We start from the raw sequence: 12,621 nt of genomic DNA on the forward strand, positions 1-12,621 counted from the left end.
AGCCATGTTGTGGGTGCCAATACCATAGATACATTCAAGAAGAGGTTAGATAAAGCCATGGATGGTGAGGTAAGGTGGGGTTGAGTGTACAGGAGCTGCCTTGTATAGGCCAACCGGCCTCTTGCAGACTCCTTACGTTCTTATGTTCTTATGATGTGACCATGTTATTTGATATAAGTTTGTCTTTTCGTGTTTGTATACTAGATTATCGATGCAAAGGTTTTTTTTTTTTTTTTTGTATATATAAACATGCAAATATATTATTGAAAAATAAGCTTGAATGAAAATCAGAACAGTTCATTTTCACGCATTCGCGAACTAGAAATACGCTGGTGCCACATCAATCAAAATTCTCGCTTTGTTGGTGGACAGACGGAATGAAACAGACTATGTAGTAGTAGTAGTAGTAGTAGTAGTAGTAGTAGTAGTAGTAGTAGTAGTAGTTAGAGGGAAGGAACTACGAAAGGTTTGATGATGAAAGGAAGGAAGGACTGTCAGGAGGCGAGGAAGCAAGAAAGGAAGTAACTGAGAAACGAAGGAAGAAAGGAGAATGAAGGAGGCAAAGATGGAATGAATGAGAGAAGGAGGCAAGGAATAAATGGAGGAATGAAGGAAAGAGACAAGAACTAAAGAGCAGTGAAAAAGAGCTTGTAATGGGGGAGGAGGGAGGGGCCTTGCTGTTTCCTCCTTCACAATTTTTATTTATTTATTTAATACTACTTTCTTTCTTTCCTACTTCCTTTTCCCTTCTTTCCTTCCTACTACTTATTTTCTTTTCCCCTCACTACATTCCTTTCTTTTCTTACTCTTTCTTTCCTTCCTCTCTTTTCTTTGTCCTTTCTTCTTCCTTTTTCTTCTTTTCTTACGCCTTTCTTTCGTTCCTTCCTTCTTTCCCTTCTCTTACTTTCTTTCCTTCATTCCTTCCTCCTTGGCTTCTTTGCTTTTCATTTATTTTTTCTCCCTTCTATTTTCTTCCTTTTCTTCGTCACATATTTATTTCCTTACTTACTCCCTCCTCTCCTTCGTTCATTACTTATTTCCTTCTTTACTTTTCTCTGTCTTCGTTCTTCTGCTTATTATTATTACTATCATCGCCATTATTATCATTCTTTTCTTTTAAAACACTTCAACAACAATTATGATGCACAGAGAGAGAGAGAGAGAGAGAGAGAGAGAGAGAGAGAGAGAGAGAGATGCAGCATGATTTACAAGAATTGATCAACGCTACCACTGACGTCAATTGGGTGGTTGCCTCACGTCACAAACACGTAGCAGACACGTCACAATACTTTTTTTATGGGGAGGGGGAAGAAGGGAGGGTGGGGAGGGCGAGGGGGGAGAGGGGAGGGGGAGGATGGGGGAGAGGGGGTCATATCGATGGTGTATTTCTCGGTTCTAAGGTTAGTGTTTATTTATATTTTATTTGTAAGGTTATTTTTTTTCTAGTGCATAGTGGCATCTCAAGGGCCAAAAATATAAGTAAATGAATAAATAAACATAGGATAGGTTAGGTTGTTATTTTTGGGGGGGTTTAGTTAGTCAATGTAAGTTTAGTTGGGTATGGTTGGGTTTTGGTGGGTTGGGATGAGATTGGTTGGGTTAGGTTGGGTTTGGTTGCGTTGGGATGGGATAGGATGGGTTGGGTTGAGTTGGGTTGAAATGGGTTGGGTTGGGAAGGGTTGTGATGGAATGGGTTGGGTTGGGAAGGGTTGTGATGGAATGGGTTGTGTTGTGTTGGGAAGGGATGGGATGGAATGGGTTGTGTTGTGAAGGGATGGGATGGAATGGGTTGGGATGGGATGGTATGGGTTGGGTTGAGTTGGGAAGGGATGGGATGGAATGGGTTGTGTTGTGTTGTGAAGGGATGGGATGGAATGGGTTGTGTTGTGAAGGGATGGGATGGAATGGGTTGGGTTGGGAAGGGATGGAATGGGTTGGGTTGGGAAGGGTTGTGATGGAATGGGTTGTGTTGGGAAGGGATGGAATGGGTTGTGTTGTGTTGTGAAGGGATGGGATGGAATGGGTTGTGTTGTGAAGATGGATTGGGTTGGGTTGTTGTGGAAGGAAGGGGATGGATGGGGTGGAATGGGTTGGGAAGGATGGAATGGAATGGGTTGGGATGGGATGGGATGGAATGGGTTGGGTTGGGAAGGGTTGGGATGGAATGGAATGGTTTGGGAAGGGATGGAATGGAATGGGTTGGGAAGGGATGGAATGGAATGGGTTGGGTTGGGAAGGGATGGAATGGAATGGGTTGGGTTGGGAAGGGATGGAATGGAATGGGTTGGGTTGGGAAGGGATGGAATGGAATGGGTTGGGTTGGATAGGAAGGGATGGAATGGGTTGGGTTGGGTTGGGAAGGGATGGGATGGAATAGGTTGGGTTGGGAAGGGTTGGGATGGAATGGATTGTGTTGTGTTGGGAAGGGATGGGATGGAATGGGTTGGGTTGGGTGGGATAGGATGGGATGGGATGGATTGAGTTGGGATGGGAAGGGAAGGGATGGAATGGGTTGGGTTGGGTCAGGAAGGGATGGGATGGGATGGGATGGGAAGCGATGGAATGGGTTGGGTTGGGTTGGGATGGGTTGGATTGGGTTGGGTTGGGTTGGGATGGAATGGGTTGGGTTGTGTTGGGAAGGGATGGGATGGAATGGGTTGGGTTGGGAAGGGATGGAATGGGTTGGGTTGAGTTGGGAAGGGATGGGATGGAATGGGTTGGGTTGGGTTGGGAAGGGATAGGATGGAATGGGTTGGGTTGGGAAGGGATGGAATGGGTTGGGTTGGGAAGGGTTGGGAAGGGATAGGATGGAATGTGTTGGGTTGGGAAGGGATGGGATGGAATGGGTTGGGTTGGGAAGGGATGGGATGGGTTGGGTTGGGATGGGATGGGATGGAATGGGTTGTGTTGTGTTGGGATGGGGTGGAATGGGTGGGGTTGGGAAGGGATAGGATGGAATGGGTTGGGTTGGGAAGGGATGGAATGGGTTGGGTTGGGAAGGGTTGGGAAGGGATAGGATGGAATGGGTTGGGTTGGGAAGGGATAGGATGGAATGGGTTGGGTTGGGAAGGGATAGGATGGAATGGGTTGGGTTGGGAAGGGATGGGATGGGTTGGGTTGGGTTGGGATGGGATGGGATGGAATGGGTTGTGTTGTGTTGGGATGGGGTGGAATGGTTTGGGATGGAGTGGGTTGTGTTGTGTTGGGATGGGGTGGAATGGTTTGGGTTGGGTTGGGTTGGAATGGGATGGGATGGGATAGGATGAGATGGGTAGTAGTAGAAGTAGAAGTCGTATTAGTAATAAATAGTTGATATAATTTAAGCACTTGTTCCGTCGCTACAAATACAAAGATCTGGATACACTGCACCACGTGACTTTAGCGTTGCCAAAGGTGCGATAAATGCCTTCAGAATACGGTAACCTGATCAGCAATAGGAACGCCATAAACATCTATAGTCAACGGTTTTAATGAGAAATATGACTGAGTATCGTTATATTATCGTGCGGGTGAGTGAAGGAGAGCTGTGGGGCAGAAATAGAGGAATGTAAGGCGCTGAGTACGGCAATCTGGGAGCTACGTGGCACTCTCTCTCTCTCTCTCTCTCTCTCTAAACAACAAGGACGTAATGCACTTTTTGTAACTTTACAGAAAATAAGCCAAAAGGTGTTGAGGAAGCTGCCTGTTGTCTCTCCCTTCCTCTCTCTTACCCTAACCTTAACCCAGCCTGGAGATAAACACACACACACACACACACACAAACACACACACTTCAGCAGCCTGTTATGCCTTTCCCTTCTTCCCTCCCTTTATCCTTCCCTTCAGCCTATCCTAACTTACCCTAACCCAGCCTGGAGATACACATACACACACGTTTCCCCTGTCTCTCCCTGCCTTCCTTCCCTCCCCCTCTCCTTCCCTTAATCCTTTCTATCCCTCCCTTCAGCCTTACCCTAACTTACCCTAACCCTGCCTAGAGATAAAGAAACACAAACACACACATTCTCCCTCCTGTCTCTCTCCCTGCGTTCCTTCCCTCCCTTCACCCTAACCCTAACTTACCCTAACCCTGCCTGGAGATAAAGAAACACACACATTCTCCCTCCTGTCTCTCTCCCTGCCTTCCGTCCCTCCCCCTCTCCCTCCCTTTATCCTTTCTCTCCCTCCCTGTGGCCTACCCTAACATACCCTAACCCAGACTGAAGGTAGAAAAAACACACAAACACATACACACACACACACACACATATCTACCCTAAACACACATACACAAACACATAAGAACACAAAACCTTTCAACTGTTGACAACATTCCTACGCCTGGCAGCTGCACGCCCCCTCACCCCACACACGCTTATTTAACTTCAAAAAACTCCATTCCACGATTCCCCCGGGGTCTTTGGTACTCACAGGGGTATGGCGGGGTGCTTGGGCGAGGCGTGGGCGGCGGGGGAGAGAAAAACAGCGCCTGGGTGACAGAGGAGAGGTGGAAATAAGGTACTCTCCGTTGCTGGCTGGTCCGAGTGACTGGTCTGGGTTTCCTTGCTGGTGCAGAGGTGATGGTCGCCAATACGTATGTTAACGAATTTCGCGTCAAGTTCACGTTTTAGACAGGAATAGAGCCTCGTGAGACGTCCAGTTAATAATAAGATGAGTATTTCCTTCTCTGCTTTGTTTTCCACTGCATTATTCTCCTTGATTTGCCCTATAACTCTATCTTTTAGTACATGTATGGCAACTTTGCGTCTGGTTCACGTATGAGACAGGTATTGAAGTATTATCAGACAACCAATAAGGCAAGTATTTCATCATCCAGTTTATTTTTCACCTCGTTCTCCTCCTTTCTTTACTTTCCACAATTTTCTTTTAGTATACATTGGGTCTACTAGGAGAATTGAGTATTATCAGACTTTCAACTAATGACAAGTATTCCATCTTCCACTTTATTTTACACTTTACTAGTCTCATTTCTTCCCTTTCCACAACTTTTTAATATATGTTTGGCAACTTTGCGTCTGGTTCAGGTACGAGACAGATCAGACTCCTAACTAACGATACAACTTTTTTTTCTCTTCCACTTTTATTTTCCACTTCTTCATTCTCTTCCTCCTCCCTTTCCATCTATTTCAAGTATACGTAAGGCAACTTTTTATTTAGGATAATTAATTGAGTATTATCAGACTTTTAACTAATGACAAGTATTCCATCTTCCACTTTATTTTACACTTTAATAGTCTCATTTCTTCCCTTTCCACAACTTTCTCCTAATATATGTATGGCAACTATGCGTCTGGTTCAGGTACGAGACAGGTATTGAAGTATTATCAGACTCCTAACTAACGATACAAGTTTTTTTCTCTTCCACTTTTATTTTCCACTTCTTCATTCTCTTCCTCCCCCCTTTCCATCTATTTCTGCAAGTATACGTATGGCAATGTGTCTGGTTCAGGTACGAGACAGGTATTATATGTTATCAATCAGACTTCTAACCAATGATCAGACACATATTTCCTCTTCCACTTTTATTTGCCACCTCGTTCTCCTCCTTTCTTCACTTTACATACCTCTTTCTTTTACTATACGTATGTCAACTTTGCGTCTAGGTCAGGTACGAGACAGGTATTGAGTGTTATCAGACTTCTAACCCATGATAAGACGGATACTTTCTCTCCCACATTCATTTTCCAGCTTCTCATTCTCCTCCTTTCTTCATTTTACTTCTTTTACTATCCGTATGTCAATTTTGCGTCTAGTTCAGGTATGAGACAAGTATTGAGTGTTATCAGACTTCTAACCTATGATAAGACGGATACTTCTTCTCCCACATTCATTTTCCACCTTCTTATTCTCCTCTTTTCCTCTCCACCTCCTCTTCCATCTTTAACCACACCAGTCACACGGGCCAGCCAGCAACGGACAGGCTTACATGTTCGCCTCTCCTTCGTCACCCAGGCGCTGTTTCTCCCTCCCCCGCCGCCCACGCCTCGCCCAAGCACCCCGCCATACCCCCGTGAGTACCAAAACCCCCGGGGGAGTCGTGGAATGGAGTTTTTTGAGGTTTAATAAGTGTGTGTGGGGTGAGGGGGCGTGCAGCTGCCAGACGTAGGAATGTTGTCAACAGTGGCGGCGGGAAAACGTATCGTCCGGATTTTGGGATTAAAGGAGATGTGTTTGTGTGATGGGGTGTCTCTCTCTCTCTCTCTCTCTCTCTCTCTCTCGTCTGGGTTAGGGTAGGTTAGGGAAGGATAGGTTAAAGGGTGCTTGTTACCTTCTTCCTCTTCCTTCTTTCTTCTTTTCTTCCTTTTCTTCCTCTTCCACTTTTTCTTTCTCATTCTTTTATCTGGTTCTTTCCTCCTTCCCTTTCCTCCTTGCTCCCGTTTCCACCTCTTCCTCTTTTCTTCTTCCCTTTCTTCCGTATTTTCTCTCCTCTATCACTTCATCATTCTTTCTTTTCTCTTTCCTCTTCATTTCATCTTTTCTCTTCCTTTCCAATTTTCACCTCTTTCCTTTCTCTTCCTTTCTTCTCTATCTTTCTTTCTTTTTACTTCTCTTTCTCCCTTTCTTATTTTCCCTTACATTCCCCTTTCTACCTCTTCTTCCCCTTCTTCCTTCCTCTTCCACTTTTCTTCCTTATCTTCCTTCCTCTTCCACTTTTCTTCCTTATCTTCCTTCCTCTTCCACTTTTCTTCCTTATCTTCCTTCCTCTTCCACTTTTCTTCCTTATCTTCCTTCCTCTTCCACTTTTCTTCCTTATCTTCCTTCCTCTTCCACTTTTCTTCCTTATCTTTCTTCCTCTTCCACTTTTCTTCCTTATCTTCCTTCCTCTTCCACTTTTCTTCCTTATTTTTCTTCCTCTTCCACTTTTCTTCCTTATCTTTCTTCCTCTTCCACTTTTCTTCATTATCTTCCTTCCTCTTCCACTTTTCTTACTTATCTTTCTTCCACTTCCACTTTTCTTCATCATTATTCCTTCTCTTCCTCTCCCTCTCTCCCTCACTTTCTCTTCCTCTTCCACTCTCGACCCTTCCTTTTTTTTTCTTTTTTCACTTCCTCTTTAACTCCCCTTCCTCTTTCTCCCCTCTCTCCTCCCTCTCACTTACCTCCTTCTTCCTCTCTTTCCTTCCCTCCAATTATGTTCATTCTCTTCATATTCTCATTATTATTATTGCATTATCTTATCTTTCTCTTCCTACCTGATGATGAGAGAGAGAGAGAGAGAGAGAGGGGATGAGGATATGAAGTTTACATGCAGCTGAACAAACATAACTCTCTCTCTCTCTCTCTCTCTCTCTCTCTCTCTCTCTCTCCACCCTTGACTTTCTCCCTCTCTTTGCTCCTTGTCTTCCTCCTCCTCCACATCCTCCTCGTCCTCTTCCTCGTCCTCTCCACTGAGCCATGAGGACATTACCCTCGTGTGTGTGTGTGTGTTTTTTTCTTCTTTCATTTGGTCTTTTTCTTTATGTTTTTGATTCGTTTGCTCTTTTTTTCATCTTTTTTTTCTTTTTTTTTCTTTTTTTATTTTTTATTTTGTGTTATTTGTTCTTGCTTTCTATTTGCATGTATTTTATTTAACGTTTCTGCTTATTTTCTTATTTTTTTTTATTTTCTCTCATTCTTTCTTTTCTTCCCTTCTCAGTTTTCTTCATTTCCTATTTTCTCTCTTGTAGTTATTTATTTTATTTTATTTGTTTATTTGATTATTTGTTTCTCTGTCCTTTTTTTCTTCCTTATCTTATATTCATTCCTCCTCTTTATCTTTCTCATTTTTTATCCATTTGATTCACTGACCTCTCTCTCTCTCTCTCTCTCTCTCTCTCTCTCTCTCTCTCTCTCTCTCTCTCTCTCTCTCTCTCTCTTTAAATTACTTATTCATCGAAATGACATGATAATTTATTTAAAACTGATTTATTCTGAACCGACGAGAGAGAGAGAGAGAGAGAGAGAGAGAGAGAGAGAGAGAGAGGGAAGGGGGGGGATCTCGAGACTGGTCATTGAACCGCCACAGGATAAAGTCACACACACACACACACACACACACACACACACACACACACATTCCTCATTTTTTAAAGTTCCATATTTTATTTTTTATTTTATTTTCTGATTGATAATAATGATAGTAATAATAATAATAATAATAATAATAATAATAATAATAATAATAATAATAATAATATAACAATAATAATGAAGTGCCTGACGTCATATTCATAAAATCTCTCTCTCTCTCTCTCTCTCTCTCTCTCTCTCTCTCTCTCTCTCTCTCTCTCTCTTATTCCTGTCGTTCTTTTCTGCCATCCAACGTATCGACTTCTTCTTCTCCTTCTTCTTTTTTTTCTTTCCTTCTTTCTCTTTCTCTTTCATTCATTCTTTCTTTATTGTTTTCTTTCTTCCCTTTCTTTCTTTCTCTTTCATTCCTTCTTTCTTTAGCTCTTTCTTTCTTTCTTTTATTCTCTTTCTCTCTTGGTCAAATTTAGATAATGTGAATCAGGTAATTTTAGGGGTAATGAGAGAGAGAGAGAGAGAGAGAGAGAGAGAGAGAGAGAGAGAGAGAGAGAGAGAGAGAGAGAGAGATCTTTTCCTTCCTTTTCTTTTTCATTATTTTCATCGGCATTTTTTCCTTTCATCCACCAATAGAAGCAACAGTAGTGGTAGTAGTAGTAGTAGTAGTAGTAGTAGCAGCAGTAGTAGTAGTAGTAGTAGTAGTAGTAGTAGTAGTAGTCGTAGTAGCAGTAGTAGTAGTAGTAGTAGTAGTAGTAGTTGTTGTTGTTGTTGTAGTAGCCTGTCAACATCTACCTTCTGCTGAAGTATGCCTTATACAGGAAGTACAGCCTGTGCCCCTCAAAGAAGGTGACTGCTCCAATCCTCAAACTACCGTCCTATTGCTTTACTTTCTTGTCTATCTAAAGCTTTTGAATCAATCCTTAACCGGAAGATTCAAAAGCACCTTTCCACTTCTGACCTTCTATCTGATCGCCAGTATGGGTTCCGCAAGGGGCGTTCTACTGGTGATCTCCTAGCCTTCTTAACTGACTCTTGGTCATCCTCTCTTAGCCGTTTCGGTGAAACTTTTGCTATTGCGCTGGACATATCAAAAGCTTTTGATAGGGTCTGGCACAAATCTTTGCTCTCTAAACTACCCTCCTACGGTTTCTATCCTTCTCTCTGTACCTTTATCTCCAGTTTCCTTTCTGACCGTTCTATTTCTGCCGTGGTAGACGGTCACTGTTCTTCCTATCTCCCACTCTTTTTCTGTTGTTCATTGATGATCTTCTTTCCAAAACGAACTGTCCTATCCATTCCTACGCCGATGATTCCACTCTGCATTATTCAACTTCTTTAATAGAAGACCCACCCTTCAGGAACTTAACGACTCAAGGCTGGAGGCTGCAGAACGCTTAGCCTCAGACCTTACTATTATTTCCGATTGGGGCAAGAAGAACCTGGTGTCCTTCAACGCCTCAAAAACACAGTTTCTCCACCTATCCACTCGACACAATCTTCCAAACAACTATCCCCTATTCTTTGACAACACCCAGCTATCACCTTCCTCAACACTAAACATCCTCGGTCTATCCTTAACTCAAAATCTCAACTGGAAACTTCATATCTCATCTCTTACTAAATCAGCTTCCTCGAGGCTGGGCGTTCTGTACCGTCTCCGCCAGTTCTTCTCCCCTGCACAGTTGCTGTCCATATACAGGGGCCTTGTCCGCCCTCGTATGGAGTATGCATCTCATGTGTGGGGGGGCTCCACTCACACAGCTCTTCTGGACAGAGTGGAGGCTAAGGCTCTTCGTCTCATCAGCTCTCCTCTTCATATTGATAGTCTTCTACCTCTTAAATTCCGCCGCAATGTTGCCTCTCTTTCTATCTTCTATCGATATTTCCACGCTGACTGCTCTTCTGAACTTGCTAACTGCATGCCTCCCCCCCTCCCGCGGGCCCGCTGCACTCGACTTTCTACTCATGCTCATCCCTATACTGTCCAAACCCCTTATGCAAGAGTTAACCAGCATCTTCACTCTTTCATCCCTCACGCTGGTAAACTCTGGAACAATCTTCCTTCATCTGTATTTCCTCCTGCCTACGACTTGAACTCTTTCAAGAGGAGGGTATCAGGACACCTCTCCTCCTGTATTTGATCCTCCTTTCGGCCACCTCTTTTGCTTTACTTTAGGAGCAGCGAGTAGCGGGCTTTTTTTTTTATTATTGTTTTCTTTTTTTGTTGCCCTTGAGCTGCCTCCTTTGTTGTAAAAAAAAAAAAAAAAGTAGTTGTACTAGTAGTTGTTGTTGTAGTAGTAGTAGTAGTAGTTATAGTAGGCACGGGTTGATGTAAGTGCCCGCGGATTCTGGGTGCGCGGACAGCGGGTGTTCATGGACATCCGCATATTTGACCCGATGGCTGCCTGTCACCGTGAGGTGCCCCTGCAAGCCGCCCACCACAGGAACGAGCAGGAGAAGACAAGGGCATACGGTGAAAGAATCCAACATGTGGATCAGGGCAGCTTCACCCCCCTCGTCTTCACCACATCCGGCGGGATGGGTCCCAGGGCCCAATGCCTCTACGCACGCCTCGTGGAACTAATCTCAGAAAAGAAGCATCAGCCAAGGAGTCACGTTGTCGCTAGGATGAGGTGTCGCCTCTCGTTCTCCCTGCTCAGGTCGGCCATCCTATGTCTCAGGGGCACCAGACACTCTGGCCCAAAAGCCACCAACATCTCCAATATGGACTATGAAGCCACAGTGGTGGAGAGTGACATTAGGGTGGGTCGGGAGTGACTTGAGTAGGGAAGGAAAGGGGGATCTGGACGTAATAGATGATAGGTGATTTAGTGCTAGGTAGTATTAGTGATATGGTTGGATGCCACAGTCATTAGCGAACAGAGTTGGGGCTAATGACCTCCAAGCTATGGAGCCCTCCATGATTATGTGTCGGGAAAATAAACATGGGTGTAGTAGTAGTAGTAGTAGTAGTAGTAGTAGTAGTAGTAGTAGTAGTAGTAGTAGTAGTAGTAGTAGTAGTAGTAGTAGTAATAATAGTAGTAGTAGTAGTAGTAGTAGTAGTAGTAGTAGTAGTAGTAGTAGTAGTAGTAGTAGTAGTAGTAGTAGTAGTTGTAGTAGTAGTAGTAGTAGTAGTAGTAGTAGTAGTAGTAGTAGTAGCAGTAGTAGTAGTAGTAGTAGTAGTAGTAGTAGTAGTAGTAGCAGTTGTTGTTGTTGTAGTAGTAGTAGTAGTGGTAGTTGTAGTAGTAGTAGCAGTAGTAGTAGTGGCAGCATCATCTTTTTACCAATACTTTTTATGGACTTATTTATTTATTTATTGATTTATTTACTTTTGCTCCTATGGTGATTTACTTTTCATGATTTATTTTTATTTATTTATTATTATTTTTTTTTACGAATATCAACATTTCTATTTCCGGCCGTGAATCATCAGTTCCTGTCCTTTCCTGCTCATGACCACCTAACTGTGTATTTCCGAAACACACACACACACACACACACACACACACACACACACACACATACAGTCCCCCATACACAGATCATCCATCCCCTTTTTATGTGTGTGTGTGTGTGTGTGTGTGTGTGTGTCGGAAATGCTCCAGTTAAATCACGCACTGGAAAGGACAAAGCCGATGAGTCACCCGGAAGAAATATTATACACATTCGAAAAAAAAAAATGGAATGTGAAACTGTAGATCCCCTTGAATGTAAATACTTTCCCTTGACTTCTGATGCCAAAAATGCTCCTTGGTGCAGTGGTCAGCCCTCTCGCCTCACAACTAAGAGGTCCCAGGTTCAATTCCCTGGCGTAGTGGAGACGGGTGTGCACTGGGCAGTCTCTAATCCGTGCCGCCTGTCCAGCCTGCAGTGAGTGGGTGCCGGTGTGGTGTCCTTTGTCATCCCGTATCGTAAGACGTCCCATCCTTAATTTCGAATCGCGGAACCCAATCTTTACCATCACAGATTAAGTGAAGCATCTAAGTGTAAAGAAGTACCAAGGAGGACCTAAAAAGCGATGCAAATCAGAACATGTCACAAGAAGAAGAGTGATTGTTGATATCCTTGTTATATCCATACATACGTCATCATTTGCTTTCATAATAATATAAATAAACTTGGGTGGGACACATCCCGACAAGCAGTCGACAAAAGTCACGGTACCGTGCCGAGATTCATGTATGTATTCAGGATGGGATGTCTCACGATACTGGGATGTCTCATGACACCACACCGGGTGTCAGACGGGGGTTGTGTGTGTGCGTGTGTGTGTGTGTGTGTGTGTGGCAGGGAGGTTTCAGCCGTACCCAGAGATCCATCACCTAATTCTAAACCTCGTTCGGCCATGGTGAATGACACACACACACACACACACACACACATAACAGCACAAAATGCACACACACACATAGATCGTCCCCTTTGTGTGTGTGCTGCGGGCGATGACCTGTATCACCTCAGGGCTGATGAACCGTGAGAGAGAGAGAGAGAGAGAGAGAGAGAGAGAGAGAGAGAGAGAGAGAAGGGGGACGTAGGGGAGTAAGGAGGGAGGGAGGGAGGTAATGAGTGGGTGGGGGTGAGGTATGTGGGAAGGGGGAGGAAATTATGGAGGAAGGG

General features: G+C 43.8%; 1 pseudogene; it reads right to left on the minus strand.

Annotated features, from left to right (window-relative positions):
- Positions 1–2,018: 2,018 nt before the first annotated feature.
- On the minus strand, positions 2,019–2,635 carry LOC127000954 (uncharacterized; annotated as a pseudogene).
- Between the last annotated feature and the right edge of the window lie 9,986 nt (positions 2,636–12,621).

The sequence above is a fragment of the Eriocheir sinensis genome, chromosome 19 (assembly GCF_024679095.1).
Source record: "Eriocheir sinensis breed Jianghai 21 chromosome 19, ASM2467909v1, whole genome shotgun sequence".
Taxonomy (NCBI): Eukaryota; Metazoa; Arthropoda; class Malacostraca; order Decapoda; family Varunidae; genus Eriocheir; species Eriocheir sinensis.